Source organism: Bufo gargarizans, chromosome 1 (assembly GCF_014858855.1).
Source record: "Bufo gargarizans isolate SCDJY-AF-19 chromosome 1, ASM1485885v1, whole genome shotgun sequence".
Lineage (NCBI taxonomy): Eukaryota > Metazoa > Chordata > Amphibia > Anura > Bufonidae > Bufo > Bufo gargarizans.
In genome coordinates this window covers 102,050,276-102,070,451 of record NC_058080.1, presented here as the reverse complement: position 1 = coordinate 102,070,451, position 20,176 = coordinate 102,050,276, and positions in this window count along the sequence as shown.

Below are 20,176 nucleotides of genomic sequence, written 5' to 3'. Positions count from 1 at the left end.
CTGGAGATGGGGAGAAGCAAGTGGAAAACTCCTCTCCACTAGAGGAGATTTTACCGATTGTTAAAAATAATGGAAAAGCAATACAAAATATTGCTGTTCAACTGGGGTCAGTACAGACAGATGTACTTATTATAAAAGATGATCTGATAAAGATTTGTGATAGAATTAAGGAACTAGAAATTACAGTGAATAATTTGGAACAGGAAGTAAAAGTACTAAAGGTTGAGAACAGTGCAGTAAAAAAGGACTATAACTATCTGAAAAAAAAAAAAAAACGGTTGACCTAGAGGATAGGTCAAGAAGATGTAATGTATGAATCATTGGCTTAATAGAAACTTCCGATGAAAAAAAAAATTTGTCAGGAACGATACAATCTATAATCTTTGATACTTTTGGGAAGGAACATTTTTTAGCTTTGTATCCAATTGAAAGGGCCCATCGAATCCCCGGTGACAAACTGATTCCGGAGAAACCGCCAAGGACTGTAATAATTAAGATGCTAGCTGCTTGTGATAGAGACATGATCCTGAGGCGTAAACTTTCATTTTTTTCCTGATTTTTCAAAAGAAGTTCAAGATAAGAGACGTCCTTTTTTAGATGTCAAAAAACGTCTTCAGTGCAAGGACATTTAGTACTCTTTCTTGTATCCAGCCAAATTAAGGATCGTATTTAATAAAACTTTTTTTTGACACTCCAGATATAGCCACCGATTGGTTAGATAGGGATAATGTCTAAAATATGTTTTTTCGTTTGATATTTTTTGTTTTTTGTCATTTTTGGTTGATGAAGGTTCGGCTGGGGGAGTAGGGTAGGGATTGTCCTAGTTAAGAGGTCTGTTTTTTTCAATTACAGATCAAGGGGGATATGTGGGTTCTGGGTGGGGGGAGGTGGAGGGAGGGTTAGGGTGGGGGTGGTTAGGGGGAAGGTTGGGTTGCGATGCGTCCTCCGTTGAGGTGGAGAACGGAGTGAGGCTTGAGGAGGGTAGTACTTGGGTAATTTAGGATTAATTAATGATTATAAGAATACTTACATGGAATGTTCGGGGCCTTGGGGAGAAGGTAAAAAGACAGCGGATTTAGATTTGATACGGAGACACCTACCAGCTATTGTTAGTTTGGTTGAAGCTCATTTTTCACAGGATATGATCCCCCGACTTGGGGGGAGTTGGGCTACACAGGTTTATAATTCGACATATACTAGTTACTCCAGAGGAGTTACAGTACTAATTCACAAACAGATTAATTTTTTATGTTTGGATAAACAGGGGAGATATGTTTTTCTTCATGGTAGGCTTGATGGGAAGTTATGTATTTTGGCTTTTATTTCTATTCCCCCTCCGTTTTCTAGGCAGGTACTGAATTGTCTGATGGCTTTTGTGGACCAGTGGTCTGAATGTTTGGTGATAGTCAATGGGGATTTCAATTGTGTGATGAACCCAGAGGTAGATAGGATCTCTATGGGAGGGAATAGTTATTCCCCAGCCCAGGGGTCTCCCTTGGCTCGGTTTTGCCAAGAGGTGGACCTCGTGGATGTTTGGAAATACCTATTTAAAGGAAAAAGAGCTTATTATTGTGTTCGTAAATCTGGAAGCTCCATGTCTAGAATTGACCTGGCCTTGATAAATAAAGATTACTTAAGCTGTATTAAACAGATGAAATATGAGGCCAGATCAGTTTCAGATCTTGTTCCCCTCCTAATAGAATTATGTATGGTAGGTAATGACTCTAGAGTGAAACCTTCATTTAGATTGAATCCCCATTGGCTATCAATAATTGAAAATCATAATCAGATAGAAAAGGAGATTATTTCCTTTTGGGATAAAAATTATGCCTCAGCTGAATCTCATTATTAGTATAATTGCAAATTTGAGTAAATGCTATGCTATGAAGGAGAAAGAACTAGAGGGAGCAGCCGGTGCAGGAATGGCTAGATATTGCAAGGTGAAAACAGAGGAAGGTAGGGAGGTTATGCAGAGGACAAGTCAGGCCCTTGCTGACTTTCTTCTGGACAAAGCTCAACAGAGGCTATTCTTTAGAGGACAATGATATTTCTCTGAGGCAGGCCGCCCTGGGAAGATGCTGGCTAGGATAATAGCTAGCCAGGAATTAAAAAAGGAGATTCGTAATATTTGTAGGCCTGATGGCACTATTGTGGAAGATCAGGAGAGAATAATAGAAGTATTTATAAAGTACTTTTGTGAATTATATAAATCAGAGAGTACTCTCTCAGAGGCTACGATTGACTCATATTTGGACTCTATTTCCCCTCCAGTTCTTACAGACAGTCAAAAACAACGTCTGGAGATGGAGGTGTCTCCCCAAGAGATAGAGGATGCAATGAAGGCCTGTTCAGGTAACTCTTCCCCTCGATTGGATGGACTCTCAGATGAGTTTTATCGTAAATATAGGGAGGTTATTCTTCCCAATCTGTGGAGAATATTTTCTGATTCAATAAAGGAGGGAGCCCTTCCACAAACAATGACAGAGGCCGTGATTACATCAATATTAAAGAAGGGCAAAGACCCTAATGATTTAGGGTTTTATAGACCTATTTTTCTCCTTAACACAGATGTTAAACTCTTTTCTAAAATTTTGGCTATGAGGCTATCTAGTGTTATGACATCAATTATACATCCAGACCAAAACGGCTTTATGCCGAATAAGGGGACCCATTATGATTTACATTGTCTCTTTTCTAACCTACAGACGTCTGGAGGGCCTTCACGATCTATTTTGTCTATAGATACGTCTAAGGCCTTTGACAGAGTTGAATGGGTGTCTTATGGAGAGTGCTTCATAGGATGGGCTTTGGCCTTAGGTTTATTAACATGATTAAACTTCTTTATAGATCTCCCACCGCAAGACTTAATATAAATGGCCACCTTACAAGAAGCTCCCCTATGTCAAGAGGCACCTGCCAGGGATGTCCACTCTTTCCCCTTTTGTTTGATATTTACACTCACCTAAAGAATTATTAGGAACACCATGCTAATACGGTGGTGGATAGCATCTTGCAGTTGATGCAGATTTGAGGGATGCACATCCAGGGCACAAAGCTCCCGTTCCACCACATCCCAAAGATGCTCTATTGGGTTGAGATCTGGTGACTGTGGGGGCCATTTTAGTACAGTGAACTCATTGTCATGTTCAAGAAACCAATTTGAAGTAGCCATCAGAGGATGGGTACACGGTGGTCATGAAGGGATGGACATGGTCAGAAACAATGCTCAGGTAGCCCGTGGCATTTAAACGATGGCCAATTGGCACTTAGGGGCCTAAAGTGTGCCCAGAAAACATCCCTCACACCATTACACCACCAACACCAGCCTGCACAGTGGTAACAAGGTATGATAGATACATGTTCTCATTCTGTTTACGCCAAATTCGGCCTCTACCATTTGAATGTCTCAACAGAAATCGAGACTCAACAGACCAGGCAACATTTTTCCAGTCTTCAACAGTCCAATTTTGGTGAGCTCGTGCAAATTGTAGCCTCTTTTTCCTATTTTTAGTGGAGATGAGTGGTACCCGGTGGGGTCTTCTGCTGTTGTAGCCTACCTTTCTTTCCCATTCTGACATTCAGTTTGGAGTTCAGGAGATTGTCTTAACCGGGACCACAACCCTACATGCATTGAAGCAACTGCCATGTGATTGGTTGACTAGATAATTGCATTAATGAGAAATAGAACAGGTGTTCCTAATAATTCTTTAGGTGAGTGTATATTGAACCCCTGGCTGCTAGGGTTAGACAAGATTCTAGGATTTTAGGGTTCGGGGTATTGGGAACGGAAGATCATATTTCTTTATATGCCGATGATATTTTATTTTATGTCCAACAGATACAACCTGCCTTGTTAAATATTATTCCAACGATAAACTCCTTTGGAGAAGTTTCAGATCTGGATGTAAATTGGGACAAAACTATGCTTATGCCATTAGATATTGCCACCATGCCCTTAGATAAATTGAGACTCCCCAATGAGAGCCCTTTGAACACTTTGAAAATGTCTGAGATCTTTGAGTATCTAGGTATCACAGTATCCCCTAGGGTGGAAAATTGTATTCCGCTTAATTTGACTCCAATGATAAATAAGCTAAGATCAAAAATAGCAACGTGGCTTCGCCTACCTCTATCGAAGGCTGATAGAATATCTCTAGTTAAGATGGTGATTCTCCCCCAGTTATTTTATGTCTTTAGGAATTCTCCAGTTTAGATTGTTGATAGGTTTTTTAAAGTAATCGAAATAATTCTCAACAATTTACTAGTATATGCACAGACGGATCCGCACGTATAATGCAAATGATGGTATCCATTCAGAACGGATCCGTCTGCATAACAGACTCAGATTCGACAGCATATTCTAACACAGAAGCATTCCCATGGTGATGGGGACTCTTCAAGTTAGAATATACTAAGAACTGTGTACATAACTGCCCCCTGCTGCCTGGCACCACCCGATCTTTTACAGGGGGCTGTGATCCACACAATTAACCCCTCAGGTGCCACACCAGGCAGCAGGGGCCAGACCCCCCTCCCTCCCCAGAATTAAAATCATTGGTGGCCAGTGTGGCCCCCCTCCCTACCCAGTATTAGCATTGGTGGCCAGTGCGGCCCCCCACTCCCTCCTTCCCCAGTATTAGCATTGGTGGCCAGTGCGGCCCCCCTCCCTCCCTCCCCAGTATTAGCATTGGTGGCCAGTGCGGCCCCCCCCTCCCTCCCTCTCCAGTATTAGCATTGGTGGCCAGTGCGCCCCCCCTCCCTCCCTCCCCAGTATTAGCATTGGTGGCCAGTGCGGCCCCCCTCCCTCCCTCCCAGTATTAGCATTGGTGGCCAGTGCGCCCCCCCCCCCTCCCTCCCTCCCCAGTATAAGCATTGGTGGCAGTGGCCACAGGCTAACAACCCCCCTCCCCCCCATCATTGGCGGCAGCGGAGCGGCATTTCCGATCGGATTCCCAGTTATCGCTAGGGCTCCGATAGGTTACCATGGCAGCCAGGACACTACTGCAGTCCTGGTTGCAATGGTTACTTAGCTTACCATGGCAGCCAGGACACTACTGCAGTCCTGGCTGCCATGGTAACTGATTGGAGCCCCAGCGATAACTGGGACTCGGATCAGAAATGCCGCTCCGCTGCCACCAATGATGGGGGGGAGGAGGGTTGTTAGCCTGTGGCCACTGCCATGAATGCTAATACTGGGGAGGGATGGAGGGGGGCCACACTGGCCACCAATGCTAATACTGGGGAGGGAGGGGGGCCGCACTGGCCACCAATGCTAATACTGGGGAGGGAGGGGGGCCGCACTGGCCACCAATGCTAATACTGGGGAGGGAGGGGGGCCGAACTGGCCACCAATGCTAATACTGGGGAGGGAGGGGGGTCTGGCCCCTGCTGCCTGGCAGCACCTGATCAGGGGGCTGAGATCCGCACAATTAACCCCTCAGGTGCGGCACCTGAGGGGTTAATTGTGCGGATCACAGTCCCCTGTAAGAGATCGGGTGGTGCCAGGCAGCAGGGGGCAGTTATGTATACAGTTTTTAGTATATTCTAACTTGAAGCGTCCCCATCATTATGGGAACGCCTCTGTGTTAGAATATACTGTCGGATCTGAGTTTTCACGATCTAACTCAAATCCGATGGTATATGCTTGGCGTTCCCATGGTGATGGTCAATGGGGGACGGATCCGTTTGCAATTGCACCATATTGTGTCAACATCAAACGGATCCGTCCCCATTGACTTGCATTGTAAGTCAGGACGGATCCGTTTGGCTCCGCACGGCCAGGCGGACACCAAAACACTGCAAGCAGCGTTTGGATGTCCGTCTCCTGAGCGGAATGGAGGCGGAACGGAGCCAAACTGATGCATTCTGAATGGATCCGCATGCATTCAGAATGCATTGGGGATGTACGGATCCATTCGGGGCCGCTTGTGAGAGCCTTCAAACGGATCTCAAAAGCGGAACCCCAAACACAAGTGTGAAAGTAGCCTTAGACTTAAATTAGAGCATTGGTACAAGCCCTTGGAGAGGGGAGGAGTTAATCTCCCTTGTTTCAGGGGTTATTTTTTAGCTGCACAGTTTAGTTTTTTTCATGAATGGAATGATAGTCCACTCTGTAGGGAATCGCTGAATAGATCTTCATATGATGATTTTTTTTTTACTTTATTGGAGTCTGATCAGTTGATCAACCCTGATAGGGAATTTAGATCTGTCAGAAATCTTTTTATGAAGTCATGGTATTCTAGTAGACGTTGGTGTGGAGTGAAGGGTTCACTGAGATGCACGCCTTTGTGGTATAATCAGCACTTACAAACTTTAGATGAACTAGCTAGGGCCAATATTGGCAAAAAAAAGTAGTATTTTATATGTGACAGAGGTACTAAGTAATGGAGATATTGTTTCCTTTATAGAATTGTCACAAAGAGAAAAATCACAGAAACTAATATGGTTTTGCTATTTACAGTTAAGATCGGCACTATTGAGTATAAAAAATAAAAATAAAAAGTAGGCTTGAAATACACACTTCAACACAATTTAATGAGTGGATAGGAAACTGGGATGAAAAGATGAAGATTTATAAAAAAAATTACTGGTAGCACGATTTGGAGTTCTTTCCTCTCCTGGCCAGAGGGCTTGGCAAAATTAATGCCGAATGGTCCAACTCAATGACCAGGAGAATGTAACTTTGAATTTAAAATTGGTTTCACACAATTTTAATCACGTTTTGGTACAGTTTAATATTTTATATAGACTTTATGTTACACTTCTTTGGCTTAATAGATGTGGTATTTGGAATTACTCCAATTGTCCTAGGTGTGACGCTCCAGAAGCAGATTATTTACATATGTTCTGGTCATGTGCAGAACTGAAACAATATTGGGTCCGTATTACCACCATATTCGAGTATGACATATAGGAGGGGGCAAAACCTAAAGGATAAGCTTGTTCACAGCTTCCTTCCTGAAAAAGAGACAATAAATACAACCTGGTTAAAATCTAGTTTCATTGGTTCTTTTCCTTGCAGCAATTGCACGTTTTGTAAATATTAGGGATCGACCGATATTGATTTTTTAGGGCCGATACCGATACCGATAATTTGTGAACTTTCAGGCCGATAGCCGATAATTTATACCGATATTCTGGGAATTTTCATTTTTGAAAAAAAAAGAAAAATTCCCACAAATCTGCTGAAAATTTATGTTTATTGTTAATGTGTATATTTTTTTTTTTTTGGTAAATCTTTCTTTTTCATTAATATTTAATATTTTGGTGTTTTTATTTTTATTACTTTTTTTTTTTTAACTAACTTTTAGCCCCCTTAGGGACTAGAACCCTTGTCCTATTCACCCTGATAGAGATCTATCAGGGTGAATAGGAGCTCACACTGTCCCTGCTGCCCTGTGCTTTGTGCACACAGCAGCATGGAGCTTACCATGACAGCCAGGGCTTCAATAGCGTCCTGGCTGCCATGGTAACCGATCGGAGCCCCAGCATTACACTGCTGGGGCTCCGATCGGAGGAGCAGGGGAGAGGGAATCCTGTGGGGGGCGCACTACGACTGGGGTGGGGGGGGAGGGGGGGGCGCACCACTGTTTAATACTGGGGGGGAGGGGGGGCGCACTGCGCCACCAATGCTTAATACTGGGGGGGCTTGGGGGGGAGGCGCACTGCGCCACCAATGCCTAATATTGGGGGGGAGGGGGGGCGCACTGCGCCACCAATGTCTGATACTGGGGGGCTTGGGGGGGCACACTGCGCCACCAATGAAGCTTAATCTCTAATTTATTCATATACAGGAGGCGGGAGCTGGCTGCAGGATCACATAGCTGGCTCCCGACCTCTATGAGCAGTAGCTGCGATCCGCGGCACCTGAGGAGTTAACTACCGCAGATCGCAGCTACAGCTCATAGAGGCCGGGAGCCGGCTATGTGATCCTGCAGCTCCCGCCTCCTGTATATGAATTAATGTGAGATTAAGCTTCATTGGTGGCGCAGTGGCCATAGCTCCTCCCCTCCCCTTGTCCCCTGTCCTCCCATTGGCTGGAGCGGCAGCAGCAGCACAGGGGGAGGAGACACTGCTCCTTCTCCCCTGTGCTGCTGCTGAGGGAACACGGAGAGCGCTGTCAGCAGCGCGATCTGTGTTCCCCATACGCTATCGGAATATCGGCAAAATAAATGCCGATACCGATAACGTTAAAAATCCTGAATATCGGCCGATAATATCGGTAAATCCGATAATCGGTCGATCCCTAGTAAATATCTACCCAGAGTAAAAAAAAAAAAAAAAACCCCATAGATGGACGTGAGTATACAATAAGATAATTTTTTGCTGGAGTATTTGGCATTATTTATATTGCTTCTTGCAATTGTCCTAAGCTGTATGTGGGCAAAACCACACAGGAGCTGAGGCGCTGAATATATGGACATATTAGTGCCATAAATACAGGCAAAGACACGTCACTCTATAGGCAAATCACATATGCCCATGGGGGTAATCTTGAAGTCCTAAAATTCTGGGGACTGACGAAGAAAACTCTGGGACCAAGAAGTGGCAACTTAGATGTAAAACTTCTGCAGGAAGAGACCAGATGGATACATAAATTGCAGACCCTGAGTCCAGGAGGCCTAAATGAAGGTTTTTCTTACACAGCCTTCATTTAATTAGAATATAGAAGAATAAGCGTGTAGTAAGAGTAAAAATAATAGGACAGCAAAACAACAAAAAGGAGAGAGAAATAAGTGAACAGACCCCAGTATATATCCAAGGTAACTCAGCCCACTAAATACAAGGTAGTTCATTTAATTCAAACAGTAAATGGACTTGACCAGTCGCAGCACAACCTTCATAGAACAAAATAATGTGTCATGTACAGTCTATGAAGCGTGATCTTGATCAAAACAGTAACTCCATTTGTAATACAACTTGGAAAGCCCTAATGGATGTATAGTTGAATCCATAGGTGCAACAGACCAAGAATAATTTCACCATCCTATCTTGCAGTTGTGGAGTGGGATTCTTCATATATCATCTGACATGTTTATTGACTGCAATATATAGTGTTCCAATGAGAATAATAAATTGGAACAGCAGGTATAGACATACAATAGAATAAACTGGAGCAAAACTACAAATGCATCCCTTTGTCTACCTGCAAGTTAGGGATGTAAATTAGTTATATATATATATATATATATATATATATATATATATCTTGATTGACATGAAGTGATGGAGTTTGATGATTGATATAAGGCCTTTAGTGCAACCCCCCTATGGTATATGCTGGCTGTCCCGGTCGACCGGTATGAACGGGTTAAGGGGTATCCTACCGAGAAGGGGTGGACATAGTGTGTGTTCACACGTACTATGAACGGGTTAATGATTGGCCGTCACGTGAGGGACACGTCATTGAGAAGGGGCGTACCCTGTGTGTGATCGCACTTACTATTGACAGATTGAATGACCAGTACGTAAGCGAATCGACAATTGATTATTTGTCAGCACTTGCAAAGAGACGGAACAAGGGAGCGCACAGGATATGCGTCAGCAGTCGCTTCCTGTGTGCGATCGCATTTACTGACCGGAGTGAACGGCTAGTGATTGGTCGTAAGGAACAGGAGGGCGGAACCTTGGAAAGCATAAAGGGTGGTCGCAGTGAGCGCGCGCATACACATACCCCACATCCCCTGACAAAGCCACAGTACATGGCGAAACATGTCGGGAGGGGTGGTATAGTGCGGCTACATTTTAGACAGGTCCAGTGTGAATTAGAAAAAGATCGTGGATGCCTAATGAGCAGCATAGTTAGTTAGAGCAGAACAAAGTGAGAGATAAGGTATAGAGTAGTGCCATACAGACCTCTATCAATAGAAATAGAGGAAACAGTATAGCCACATTAGAGAATAAGTATAGTGAGCAGAGTGTCAACCTGTAGATTGTTACAAATATTGGCAACCTTTAAGGGGTTGCAACACTGTCATTTAAATTGTAACCCTCTGTACAGGGGTGAGACAGTGTAGGCCCTCTGCAGGTCTGATGCAATCACTATCCAGGTGGCGGAGCCCTTCACAAGGGAACGCCAGAGTATACTAATAGGTTTCACGACCATGTTATGGCCATGACTCCTTGGGAGCCGCATACAGTTGCCCGCGGTTTGGTTTGTTGTGTCAACCGCAGCTGGGGGCACTTTGCTGTCTGCCGCAAGTGTGGTTGCCGCGGACAACAGGTATGTGTGCGGTTGCCTTTGGTTTGTGTGGGTGTATGTATGCACTCTGAATGTCTGGTGTGCACTCTGTTTTATGTTTGGTGTGCACTGTGACATTTTCCCTTCACTGTAGCTGCCCGTGGCAACGTTCGGTTTGATGTACATGTGGTGGCAGTGTCTCGGCCTTTTGGCCGGCTCCCAGGACACGTTTGCCACACATGTCGTTGTCATCGGTAACAGCTGCAGTGAGTATTTGTGTGTATTTCCCCTTATGTGGTCTCACTACACTTCCTGGTGTTGGAAGGGTTAATTCCCTTCTGTGTGTGTGAACACTGGGCGTGTCCGTGTGGGTGTGACTACTTGGGCCTATAAAGCCTCATTGTTATCTTCAGTCTGAGGGGTACTTCAGCCATGACTAGCTGGAGTAGCCTCCTGTGTTATTTCACCTGCCAGTGGGGGCCACCCTTGTGGTCATAAGTTTAAGTTTGTGTGATGTTCAGTTTATGTTTTCCTTTGTTTTTCGGTGCAGCTATGGATCTGGGTTCCTGTGTGTGGATGTGTGTGTGCTGACTTCTGTTTGTATTGTTGTGGACTTCAGCTTGCCTGCACACGGATCCAGTCAGCAAGGCTGTGGCAGGTGGCTGGAACTAGTGCAGTTCACCTGCCATATCCATAGGCCTGTTTCTGTTACCCTTTTTCCTGCAGCTTGGCCAGTGAGACTCCTGTTCCTCCGTGTCCAGAAGGAACAGGTCGTCTTACCCTTCACTCCTAGTTCAGGGACCAGCGAAGGGTGAGTAGGGATCCGAGGTTCCTGAGCATGGGCCCTCCTACCTTCAAGGTCCGCCCATGCAGCTAGGAGTTAGGGACGGATTAGGGATGCGTTAGGAGGTGACCTGGTCCCTAATTCTCTCGTCCTGGCCGAGCAGTGGTTTACATCTTCTGGCATCGCACGGCTGAGGGTTTTCCCCATCCTCAGCCGTGACAATAGGATCATAAACATCAGAGTGAATACAAACCCTAGGAATAAGTTGGATGGAATAAACCAACTTGGGAACCTCACAGAACAAATGTTAACAGACCAGTACGACTCTAATTGGAATAAAATGTTCCCTATGCACTCCACAGATATTTAGGTGCAAAAATTGGTTGCGGTTAGCAACCAGTAGCAATCGAAATCATCTCATATCCCACTGGGTACTGACAATTTTAATTGTTTTCCTCTTTTTGTGTGTTTTTTGTATTTTCAAATGAATTAATAAAGATATACATTTTAATATATTAGTTACGGACCCCTAAAGGGATTTTTTGGTCCCACAGACCATTGCAGTATTAATAAATAATATCCAGAGGGTCTCTAATAAGGGACTTTGTATATAATATTGGGGGGCAATTCATAAATACATTGAGGGAAAATTGAACGTGCAGATTCCCTTTACTGCGGAATGTTGGGTATTGGGTGAGCTCACCAAGGTGGGCTGTTACCAATATAAAAAAAAATCTCTTGTTTAAGATAATGTTTTTGTCAAGACTGCTGGTTGCCCGTTCTTGGTTTTCACGAAATAGCCCTACTATGAATACATGGTTAAATCTGGTGATTACTAAGAGATATGAATACATTTTGTATAAGCAGAGAAATACTGAGAAAAAATGGATTAGAACTTGGGGAGACTGGAACTCTTAGAGCGTCCTACGTATTTTCTCCACCCTTTCCCATCACTCCGCGGTCTTGCGACGGAGGGGTGGTGGTGAAAGGAGGACGCATCACAGGGAGGGTGGGGGAAGGGATTTGTGGGCGGATAATTGAGGTGAAAAAAATTTAAATAAATAAATAAAATATTTAAAAAAAGATGTTAATAATGCTATGTTTTATTATTGTTATTACTGAATTGCTAATAAACTTTAAAAAAAAAAAAAAAAAAAAGCATTGCACTGCTAAATTTATCATGTGCGCCATTCAGTCTGCAGCACGTGTTATTTCTTGACATTTCCTACCTTTTTTTGCGGACAACGTTGCCCACGGGGAGACAACCACCAGGACGTTTGCTGCTTGATGCAAGAAGTGGCCCACGTTCTACTCCATGTGACAACACAAAGCAGGCATGACTTTTTGGGAGAAATAATGCCAGGTAGGTATCTTCCAGAGAGGCTGAGCAGAAGAAGCAGTAACTGATGATTACAATGACATGTACATGTACTACAAGACCAGGAAACGTATGCTTCGCTACCTGGCGGATACTTTTATTTTTGCCACTAGATCGGGTATTGCTGCTTCATGTGCTGCCATACTGCCGAGGCGCATATGTTTGCGTTTGAACATCTACAGCAGATCTTGCACATGACAATGGTTTTGTCTTCCGGCACTGTGAATAAAAACTGCCAGATGGAAGATACTGGCACAGAGATTAGCGGTAGCCAAACTTGGTTTAAATTTGGCACATTTTGAGCCCATGCCCACAGTATCAGAGGTATCACCAGTTCTCGAGCTGGCCATAATAGAAGCCATTCTGGCTCTGGCAGTTTATTGGGAGGTTCTGGCCATATGTTGCCTCTGGTTCTTATTGCTGCTATTGCCACCACCCTCATCTGATGTTACCTCCTCCTCAGCACCCAATCTGGTTCCAAGGGCCCTGTCTTACATACAATTATTGTCATCCTCACCCTCCACACCACTTTTCATATCAGACTGTTATATGTCATTGTAGGCTCCTTGGCAATTGTTTCAGTTTACTGTCTGCATTACTGCATTCAATAACATGGGTATAATGATGCAATGTTTGTGGTAAAATGTCTTTGAATTATGCTTTCATTAACATGGGTGTAGGAATGCAATTTTTGAGGTAATAGGTCTTTGAATGCATTCGCTAACTCGGATATAACATTGCAATGGTTGTGTAAAATGTTTTTGTACAAGGCATTCTATAGCATGGGCATATCAATGTAATTTTTGAAGTAAAATGTCTTTGAACTGCACAGTCTTATTCACTAATACATTCAATAACACAGGTATAACAATTCAATGTTTGCAGTAACATATCTTTGAACTATTCATTCAATAACATGGGTATAAAAATGCAGTTTTTTATGTGAAATGTCTTTGAACTACACGGACTGATGCAGTACAATAACATGGGTATAACAATGCAATGTTTGCTGTAATGTGTACTTGAACTATGCATTCAATATCATAGGTATATCAATGCAATTTTTGTAGTAAAATGTCACTGGACACAGTCTGATGCAATAATGCATACAATAACACGGGGATAACAATGCGATGTTTGTGGTAAAATGTTGAGATAGACGTTCAATAACATGGGTATAGCAATGCAATGTTTGCAGTAAAATGTCTTTGAACGATGTGTTCTATAAGGGTTCGTCCACACAGCACGGTCATGATCCATTTGTGTCACTGCCAGTTGTGGTGAAGAACCATGCAGCCAATTAGGCCACAGCTGTACAGGGAGTGCAGAATTATTAGGCAAGTTGTATTTTTGAGGATTAATTTTATTATTGAACAACAACCATGTTCTCAATGAACCCAAAAAACTCATTAATATCAAAGCTGAATATTTTTGGAAGTAGTTTTTAGTTTGTTTTTAGTTTTAGCTATTTTAGGGGGATATCTGTGTGTGCAGGTGACTATTACTGTGCATAATTATTAGGCAACTTAACAAAAAACAAATATATACCCATTTCAATTATTTATTTTTACCAGTGAAACCAATATAACATCTCAACATTCACAAATATACATTTCTGACATTCAAAAACAAAACAAAAACAAATCAGTGACCAATATAGCCACCTTTCTTTGCAAGGACACTCAAAAACCTGCCATCCATGGATTCTGTCAGTGTTTTGATCTGTTCACCATCAACATTGCGTGCAGCAGCAACCACAGCCTCCCAGACACTGTTCAGAGAGGTGTACTGTTTTCCCTCCTTGTAAATCTCACATTTGATGATGGACCACAGGTTCTCAATGGGGTTCAGATCAGGTGAACAAGGAGGCCATGTCATTAGATTTTCTTCTTTTATACCCTTTCTTGCCAGCCACGCTGTGGAGTACTTGGACGCGTGTGATGGAGCATTGTCCTGCATGAAAATCATGTTTTTCTTGAAGGATGCAGACTTCTTCCTGTACCACTGCTTGAAGAAGGTGTCTTCCAGAAACTGGCAGTAGGACTGGGAGTTGAGCTTGACTCCATCCTCAACCCGAAAAGGCCCCACAAGCTCATCTTTGATGATACCAGCCCAAGCCAGTACTCCACCTCCACCTTGCTGGCGTCTGAGTCGGACTGGAGCTCTCTGCCCTTTACCAATCCAGCCACGGGCCCATCCATCTGGCCCATCAAGACTCACTCTCATTTCATCAGTCCATAAAACCTTAGAAAAATCAGTCTTGAGATATTTCTTGGCCCAGTCTTGACGTTTCAGCTTGTGTGTCTTGTTCAGTGGTGGTCGTCTTTCAGCCTTTCTTACCTTGGCCATGTCTCTGAGTATTGTACACCTTGTGCTTTTGGGCACTCCAGTGATGTTGCAGCTCTGAAATATGGCCAAACTAGTGGCAAGTGGCATCTTGGCAGCTGCACGCTTGACTTTTCTCAGTTCATGGGCAGTTATTTTGCGCCTTGGTTTTTCCACACGCTTCTTGCGACCCTGTTGACTATTTTGAATGAAACGCTTGATTGTTCGATGATCACGCTTCAGAAGCTTTGCAATTTTAAGAGTGCTGCATCCCTCTGCAAGATATCTCACTATTTTTGACTTTTCTGAGCCTGTCAAGTTCTTCTTTTGACCCATTTTGCCAAAGGAAAGGAAGTTGCCTAATAATTATGCACACCTGATATAGGGTGTTGATGTCATTAGACCACACCCCTTCTCATTACAGAGATGCACATCACCTAATATGCTTAATTGGTAGTAGGCTTTCGAGCCTATACAGCTTGGAGTAAGACAACATGCATAAAGAGGATGATGTGGTCAAAATACTCATTTGCCTAATAATTCTGCACTCCCTGTATAGGTGGTCTGAATTCTTAATGGCCCAGTGGCATTATTAAAGGCATTGTGCGCATGGTTCTTGACTGCAGCTGGCTGCAACCCAAATGGATCACAAATGTCCCTTGTGGTTGTTCCTTTACATTGGTATAACAATGCAAATTTTGCAGTAAATGCGTTTGAAATACATGGCCTAATGCAGTAATACATTCAATTACAAATATAACAATGCAATGTTTACTAAAATATGTCTTTGAACTATGGGCTGAATAACGGGTATAACAATGCAGTTTTTTGCAGTGAAATGTTTTTGAACTACATGGTCTGATGTAGTAATGCATTCAATAACAGGCACATAGTCTGATGCAGTAATGTGTTATATAACGAGGAACATGTGCCCCATATGCCATCCACAGTGCCCCTAGTGGCAGCCACAGGGCCTCTAATGCCACCCACAGTGTCCCCATGTGCCATCTACAGTTCCCCATTGTACCGTCCACAGTGGCCCTATGTGCCATCCACATTGTCCCTAATGCCTTCCACAGTACCCCATGTGTCATCCACAGTATCCCTAGTGCCACCTACGGCATCCCATGTGCCATCCACAGTGTCCCTAACGCCATCCACAGTACCCCCATGTGCCATCCACAGTGCCCCTAATGCCATTTACAGTGCCCCCATGTGCCATCCACAGTGCCCCATGTGTCATGGTGTCCCTAGTGCCATCTACAGTGCCCCCATGTGTCATCTACAGTTCCCCCATGTGTCATGGTGTCCCTAGTGCCATATACAGAGCCTCTAATGCCATTCACAGTGCCCCCATGTGCCATCCATAGTGACCCCATGTGTCATGGTGTCCCTAGTCCCATCTACAGTTCCCCCATGTGCCATCTACAGTTCCCCCATGTGCCATCCACAGTGCTCCAATGTGCCATCCACAGTGCTCCCATGTGCCATCCACAGTGCTCCCATGTGCCATCCACTGTGCCCCCATGTGCCATCCATAGTGTTACCATGTTCCATCCACAGTGTCCCCATGTGCCATCCACTGTACCCCACAGCATAGCGATCAGCCTCTGTGGCTGATCGCTATGCTGTTACTCATGCACAGCACTTACAGCGTGCATCGGTCATTACAGGCTTCACACATAAGGAGCTCCCAGCACATGCTCACTAGCATTAGCCCTGAAAACCTGACATGAGTGGTCAGGTGATCGGGAGGGAGATCTTGGAAGAAGGTGAGCTGTGGAAGGTAAGTATGCGACCACCATTCTTCCTTCCACAGGTTAGCATTAACAACCAGAAATTAGGTTTGCCCAGAGAACCCCTTTAATTCTTACCTTAGAGAACAAAATGTCACCTGCTATATGCTCCATGGCCCTTTGAAACTGATTGCATTTGTGATTAATTTCATCACTCTTGCAAGACAGCAACATTCCTTTTCAAGAAGTCCTCTTGAGGTGTTCAGGCACTAAAAACTTCATATTATACTCTCAAATCCACACTATCTGTCATAGGTTTTTGGCTATACATCCATCATTTCTACAACTTATCCCATTTGAAAAAGCTCAGGTTTACCCCATTCCAATGCCCAAAGCATATCTAAACTTTACAAGCTTCTAACCTTATTAACTCCTTCGTTACAACCGTCTTACATTGCAGCTTGGGAATAAGAAATGGCAACCACATTTACAAATGTTGAGGTTAAGCAGATTCTGTCTAAATTCATATAAGACCATTTCTCACTGGTATAAAACCCAAAACTTTTTTATTTCAATGTGGTCTGGCTGACAGTGATGTATGTTGGAGATGTAAAGAATCCAGGACAATATCTCACATATGGTGGAAGTGTGTTAAAATTTGCCCTTTTTAGAATTAAATAGAAGCTACTATTAACAAAATGTGCAATACTCAAGTGATATTAACACTCCAGAAACAAATCTTGATCTGAACCGATATATTCTCTGGTTCTTTTACGGAGTATTATGAGGTACCCCTGATCTTTTATTATATCTGCCCCTTATACAGTACTTTACGGTTTCATAACAAATTTTCTTGTGAATTATACTTACAGTAGGCCCTATTTGGGGAGTGACATCTGAGCCAAAACTCTGTTCTTTTCTCTGGTTGATTATGTTTTGTTATATCTGCATGGTGCTGTTGCTACAATAGTATAACTGTTAATGACTCAACTTACTTCAATTCGTCACTTTAGTAGTGCAATAATTATCTTTGTCATACCTTCCAATTGGACATTTTTTCCATCAGGTGGACTTTTGGCCCTTATTCTGTCACATTACAATGTAAATATAACCACAGTATGCAAGAATACACAGCCAATGAGCCCTAACTGGAGCCTGCCTACTTGTAGTGCAAGCACAAGTCCGTAAATGGCCAACATTCCCTACACTGCTAAAATGCAAGACATACACACACAGAGATGGAACAACACAGAGACGGAGTTGTATGAATATGGGTTGGAATCAAGCGGACAATACAGTACCAAATTGCAAGACATGGGGTCGTCAAATAGCCAAGCCAAAGTCAGAACCAGATGAGAAACATAGTACCAAAACACAAGAGAGAACGGGACTGGCAGTGGTATAAGGTCAGATAAGGACTTAAATAGAGCACTGAGTCCCAGGATCAGAACCTGATTGGTACGTTTATTTGTGGGGACTTCCTTTATTTGCGAAAACCTCAGCACCCACGCACACAAATACAAATTTTAACTCCTTGTAACACAATTTAAACATAACTTTTCCAACATTTCGCTCCAGTTTTAAATTTGTTTAACATTCTCCTCAAAAACGTCAGAGTCCTTGCATTACTTTTTAAGGTTTTTACAAAAACTCATCACACAGAGAAGACATCATCACCATAAGGTACACATCATCATCCACATGATATGAGAGACGTGTTTATAAGTCTCTGGATAAGTCCTCTTATGCATGGTATGCAATAACATCCACAGACCGTGAGTACGCTGGCAACAATGGCAACAGACAGTAATGCTGATGTAACCCATCTGGACCATTTCCCCAACCATCCTTCAAGCCACAAGGAGAAGGGATCATCATATCCTGAGTTCTCGCCAATTCTTGGGATAGCGCTGTCAATCTTTCCAGGGCCCTGGTGATGCTGCCGTCAGCTGCTGTATTATTTGGAATAAAGGTACAAAAGTATCCTCCTATCATTTTGCAGACCCCTCCCTTTTCAGCTAATATCAAATCAAGGGCCATTATTTTTTGAAGGGAGGTGTTTATTCCTTTTATGGTATCTCTGGTGAAATTAACAAACCTCTGCTGATTGTAATAGATGTAATTAATCCAATCTACTTGCTTGTTGATTGTTACCCACCATATGATAGACTCCCATCCTGCTATGATCAGATTTTTTGCTTTGAACTCATTTGGTACTCCACGTGGAACTCCTATCCCATCTATAAAGATGTTAGGGTCAAAGCCTCCCTGGGGGGCTTCTCTCTTCCCCCTCTGATGTTTAGCAGTCGTCTCTAGCCATTTCCCTGTCAATAGCAAGTGGAGAGACATTACCAACTGAATCAAGGCACACTCTCCTCGGGAATTGTGGATCAACTGGGCTCTTATTTTTCCATCACCACATAACAACCAAATGTCAACCCTCAGGGTAGTCTGGTTAGTCCAGATGGCATCTAGTTGCTATTACTTGAGACATTTACCTTTTCACTGCAGTAATTATCTTGAAGCTCTCTGTAAGTATGACCCATTCCTGGAAGCATGAAGCCAGTATAGTTACCTGGGTAGGTGATTACCTGGGGTAGGATATATGGTTTCTTGATGGCAGGAAACAAGAGATAATGTTTTGCACTTTCCCTTGTTGGCTGCAGTTCTGCTGTATAACTTAATTATGCATTGTAGTCTTTCACTATCACAAGACTCTGCTAAGGGAAAGGGTACAGTACCTAGCTGGGGCCTGGCCGTGGCACATGCTATGCTTTATACCTAAGCCATTCCAGCCACTCATTCCTTTTTTCGCACCCTGTACCTACCCATAGGTAAGATTAGTGAATCAAACCATTGGCCCTATAGTTTTTATAATAGCCCCTCCTGGTATTTCCACTTTATTGGCTTCTTTGGTCTTATTTATCTCTTTCTCCTCAACCTCAATAAAGAAATGTCCTATACGGTCGGCGCCAGATATATAAGCACCAATGGCAAACAATTGCTTTGGACACTCTTTTGGAGATTCTTTAAAGTTATCAGCAGTTTATTACAATTTATTTGCTCAGTACATTCCGAGCTAGCTTTCTTAATCACCTTCAACCTCTCCTGTAGAGTATATCTGTGAAGATTTACAGATATACCATGACCTGGATTAATGAGAACCTTCAGAGATCTCCTGTAGAGTAGTTGAGTCTTTTGTTCGGTGTAATCTATACCCAAAATCCTTTCCAGTGTTCCAAATTGCTAAACCCCAGGTTGAACATTTACAATTGCCCAGGATATTGGTAGGTATAAAACATATATATTTATCAGAACGTGCTAATCTAGCTGCTTGATGCTTATTCTGACACTTATCTTGCATCAGGGAACAGAAATCTATCTCTACCGTGGATGTTTCTCCCACATAGAAAGTTATATTCATCAGGTTAAAGGGGCAACAGTTCATGGTTGCCGATATCATAAGTTCTCTCAGCGGAAGATAATTTTCTAGAGAAAAGGGTGCAGGGTTTCAAATTGGTTAAGGAACATCTCCTATGAGATAGTACAGCACCCACTTTACCTCTGTGGCCTCCACCTCAAATGTTAAAGGGTGAGTGATGTCTGGCTGGATTAATACAGGTGCCTGAACGAAACTTCCTTTCAATGTATCAAATGCGGACAGAGCCTAAGGAGTTAGGTAATTCCACCCTCAGACAGTATACCACTTACAGAATTCATCACAGTACTCCTCAACTGGTTATTTGCCCTGACTCAAAGACAGAAGTTAACTC